The sequence below is a fragment of the Eumetopias jubatus genome, unplaced genomic scaffold (genome assembly GCF_037043125.1).
Source record: "Eumetopias jubatus isolate StellerSeaLion01/CBP00866 unplaced genomic scaffold, mEumJub1_p1.0 scaffold_7, whole genome shotgun sequence".
Lineage (NCBI taxonomy): Eukaryota > Metazoa > Chordata > Mammalia > Carnivora > Otariidae > Eumetopias > Eumetopias jubatus.
Genome location: NW_028274813.1, coordinates 114,063,026 through 114,068,297, shown reverse-complemented (window position 1 = coordinate 114,068,297; position 5,272 = coordinate 114,063,026).

Genomic DNA, 5,272 nt, shown 5'->3' with positions numbered 1-5,272 from the left:
CGGCGGTCACGTGGTGTGGGCGGTGCCTCCACGGGCGGGGCGGGGCGGGGCGGGGCGGGGCGGGGCGGGGCCCGGGCGAGCGCCGATGGGCGCTCTGGGAGCTCCGGGGGGAGAGTGATGAGCTCGCTCACTTCCCGGAAGTGACCGGCTCCACCCCGGTCTCAGGACGCGGTTTAGCTAGAAAAGAGATGGGGAGCCATAGAATGTGTTCGACTTAAGGGAGCAGGAGTCCGGAGCCCTTTCTGGATCTTGGAATGATGCCCTTGTGAAGGAGAGTTCAGGTCGTTCCCTGTTGCCCGCCAGTAAGCCGAGCCCTTATAGATAGCTATAGGCTGTGGCAAAAGGCATTTAAAAATTTTACTGAAGGGGCGCCTGGGTGGCTCAGTTGGTTAAGCGACTGCCTTCAGCTCCGGTCATAATCTCAGGGTCCTGGGATCGAGTCCAGCATGGGGCTCCTTGCTCAGCAGGGAGTCTGCTTCTCCCTCTGACCCTCCCCCTGCTTGTGTTCCCTCTCTCGCTGTATCTCTCTCTCTCTGTCAATTAAATAAATAAATAAAATCGTTAAAAAAAATTTACTGAAATATGATACACGTAGAGAAAAATGTACATGTTGTAAGTATAAAGCTTAAATGAATTTTCATAAAACTGTACAGCCTACGTCCCCAGCACCCATATAAGGAAACATTACCAGTGACCCGCATAGCTCCTTCGAGTGTCTGAGTATTTTATTTCATTTTGATGAATTCCTGTTAGTTGCCTTAGTTACAATTGGCTGTAACAATTGACATGCTCAGAACTCTCCCTGTGGCTTCACCAACATTAGATGTTTATCTTAGTTTTTCTCGATCGAATGGGAGAAAGAGGTTGTTTTAAGTCTCAGTCGGCTTACTGGTGAGTTTGAGCAAAGGATGGACTAGGAAAACTAAGTTTCCAATATTCACTTAAAGAGGTAAAAACAAAACACAAAACAGCAACAGCACCAAAAATATCCTAGAGAATAGACTGATAACCAAAGAAGAAATTGAACAATTTGAGATCTCTTTTCAGTTACATATCCCACCCCCCATAAACCAGTCCCAGCTGGTATTATTGTTGCAGCCTTTCAAGCTTTCAAAGGACAGAACCCATCGCAATTAAACTGCTCCATAAATAGAAAAAGATAGAAAGCTTCCCAATTCATGCTAAAATTGATCTCATTTATAAAGAGCTTTTTAAAAATCATAAACATCAGCATGTTGAAGTCAACAGTGTGTTAACATACTACACTATGTCAAAGAAAAACTTCATCGTAAGAATTATAAGTCTGGTTCAACTTCTGTTTCATCATATTAATAGGTTAAAGAAAAAAACATTGTTGATAGACTTGGAAAACCATTTTTTATTCAAAAGGAGTAAAAAGAAAAATTGGGAATAGGTGGAAACTGCCTTAAATTGATAGAGTATCTGAAAAAGGAAAGAACAAATATGAGACTTAACATCAGACAAAGTATTTAAATCTGGAGACAAGGCCAAAAGGTGGGTGGTGTGTCCTTTTAATGTCATACTCAAGCATTGTCTCACAGATTTGTTTCATAAATAGAGATTATTTGACTATTTATAGAGCAGTGGTTCCCAGACTTTACAGTGCATCTGTATCACCCACAGTGCGTGGGGAGACAGAGGTGCTTCCCATCCTCAAAGTTTCTAATTAAATAGATCTGGGATAGGAAAGGAAAATGTGCAATTCCCTTAAGTTCCCAGGTGATGCTGATGCTTGGGCTTTGAGGACTACACTTTGAAAACAATTAATGTAGGAAAATGTACCTGATAAGTTATATGTTAGCTTATAGATTTCTGTCTAGTAGAAAAGATAACCCCAAAGATTACAGTTTTATCGCCCTGTAAGACATCAACAGACTTTCTAATTCGACACACACTAGAAATGCTTCTTCTCAAAATGTTACTTGAACTTGCTTTACCATCGTACTGATTCCCTCTTGATTAAATATTTGACACGCATTCTTTCATTATTTGTGTGACAGTCATGTTTTTTACTTTTTGCAAATTAAACTTTGATACAGTACACTAGCCCTGAGCAGGAGCTACTCATATACTTCAATCCTAGACTATTCCCATTAAAGTCAGTAGCAGTCATGTGCCAACATTACTATGATCCAACATTATTCTAGATGCTTAGGCCAGTGGTTCTCAGGTGGGGGTGATTTTGCCTCTCAGGGGTATTTGGTAATGTCTGGAGATACTTTTAGTTGTTACAACTAGGGAGTGCTGCTGGCATCCAGAAGACAGAGGCCAGAGATGCTGCTAAACATCCTACAAGGCACAGGACATTCCCCCATAACAAAGAATTATCTAGCCAAAAATGTCAATCGTGCTGGTGTTGAGAAACTCTAATTCTAGATAAATAAAACATGGGAAGACCATTAGCATAAATGTTGGAAAAGAAAAAACTCGTATTTGCAGATGACAGTCTGTCTTGAAAATTCAACAGAAGCACCTGAAGAAAAACTAGAAGTCACGGAACGCCAGTGGGCGGCGGGGGGTGGGGGGCTGGGGGGTGGTAGAGCATTGTGTGAGGCTCTCCTGGCTTACCTGGGGCAGAGGAGTCAGAACCCCACAGGTGGAGAGCTGGAGGCAAGCAGGGGAGCCCAGGCCACATCTGTCTGATCTCCTGTCAGCCTGAGAGGAAGCCAGAGGTCCCAACTGGAAGGTCTTTTTTTTTTTTTTTAAGATTTTATTTATTTATTTGAGAGAGAGAGAATGAGAGATAGAGAGCATGAGAGGGAAGAGGGTCAGAGGGAGAAGCAGACTCCCTGCCGAGCAGGGAGCCCGATGCGGAACTCGATTCCAGGACTCCAGGATCATGACCTGAGCGGAAGGCAGTCGCTTAACCAACTGAGCCACCCAGGCGCCCCCAACTGGAAGGTCTTGAAAGCGCTGGCCCAGCCTGGGGGTGAGGCTGGGGGAGGCACAGGGTGAGCCCAGCCATTGAGCCCATAAGGGGAGGACCCCAACGAGAACCCAGGAACCCTGGGACTTGCTGAAGACCCTATTCATTTGCTTCACAGACGGCAGTGGAAAACCAGTTCAGCCTCTGGCCAGGATGTGTTTTTGGCTTCTAACACCAAGACCCACCTTACCTTTCCCTCTCATCTGCAGCTGGCTGCCAGTTGAACAGCCCCACATCAAAGGTGAGTGTCTCCCTTAGAAGGTCCGAGGGACTAGGAACACAGGCACCAGGGTCAGCTCCTTGGGCTGGACCAGGTGGCCAGTCACAGACAAGCCCCAGTGGACCTTCACCATCAGCTGGGCCCTCCTGGACCACATAGCCGTGACTGGGGGCAAGGGTGCTCTAGGGCCCTGGGGGATCCTGGAGGGATTTCAGGAATGAGCTCTTCCTGAGACTGGCCCTCCTTGCAGCACCCACAGCAGCCTGACCACGCCCAGACACACTGCAAGCCCCAGTGTGAAAACACTGAACTTTGTACCCACCCCACCTCTTAGCCTTGGATCCCTGCCCAGGGGGCTGCTAAAAGGGGAAATGCTTCCACCCGTTGGGGAAAGGTCCTAGGAAGTCACCTTTATCAAGATTGGCCCTTCCTTCTTTCCTTCCTTCCTTCCTTCCTTCCTTCCTTCCTTCCTTCCTTCCTTTCTTTCTTCCTTCCTTCACTCACTCACCACATACCCACTGTCCACTTCTCTATGCCAGGCTCTGGGATGATAGGTCAAGCAGAGCATCTGTCCTGAGGAGTTCCCCTCTCTGAGACCATGATGTCCTCCAGTGGGCACCCAGCGCTGGGGGAAAGGGAAGGCCTCACTCACAGGAGGTGATGGTGTGTGTGAATGTGGAGGGGGCAGTGGGAGCAAACTTAGGGTGAGGGTGTCCAGGCAGAGGGCCTGGCTTGTGCATGGAGGGCTTCCTGATTCTGCCAAATATAGTCAACCCTGGCTAGATCACAAGGAAAGGCTTCATGTTTCTTAAAAATGATATTTAATACATTAAAATTATATAACTAGGGGTGCCTGGCTGGCTTAATCAGTAGAGCATGTGACTCTTGACCTCAGGGTTGTGAGTTCAAGCCCCACATTGGGTGTAGAGATTATTTAAAAATAAAATCTTAAAAAAAATTTTAAAAATTATATAACTAAAAATGATTTTCATAATAAAAATCACAAAATACAACTAAAAGTCAACCTACAGTATGGGAGAAGATATTTGCAAATGACATAACTAGTAAAGGGTTAGTATCCAAAATATGTAAAGAACTCATACAACTCAACACCCAAAAAACAAATAATCCAATTAAAAATGGGCAGAAGACATAAACAGACATTTCTCCAATGAAGATATACAGATGGCCAACAGATACATGAAAAGATGTTCATCATCACTCATCATCAGGGAAGTGAAAATCAAATACACAGTGGGATATCACCTTACATCTTTCAGAATGGCTAAAATCAAAAACACCAGAAACAAGTGTTGGTGAGGTTGTAGAAAAAGGATCCCTCCTCCACTGTTGATGGGAATGCAAGCAGGTGCAGCCACTCTGGAAAACAATATGGAGGTTCCTCTAAAAGTTAAAAATAGAACTATCCTATGATCTAGCAATTGCACTACTGGATATTTACCCAAAGAATACAAAAACACTAATTCAAAGGGGTACATGCACCCCTATGTTTATAGCAGCATTATTTATAATAGCCAAACTATCGAAACAGCCCAAATGTCCATCGATTAATGAATGGATAAAGAAGATGAGGAGGGGTAAATGGCTAATAGACACATGAAAAAGTGCTCAACATCACTTGGCATCAGGGAAATACAAATCAAAACCTCAATGAGATACCACCTCACACCAGTCAGAATGGCTAAAATTAACAAGTCAGGAAACAAGAGATGTTGGCGAGGATGCGGAGAAAGGGGAACCCTCCTACACTGTTGGTGGGAATGCAAGCTGGTGCAACCACTCTGGCAAATAGTATGGAGGTTCCTCAAAAAGTTGAAAATAGAGCTACCCTATGACCCAGCAATTGTACTACTGGGTATTTACCCCAAAGATACAAATGTAGTGATCCTAAGGGGCACGTGCCCTCCAATGCTTATAGCAGCAATGTCCACAATAGCCAAACTATGGAAAGAGCCTATATGTCCATCAACAGATGAATGGATAAAGAAGATGTGGTATATATATACAGTGGAAAATTATGCAGCCATCAAAAAAAAATGAAATCTTGCCATTTGCAATGGTGTGGATGGAACTAGAAGATATTA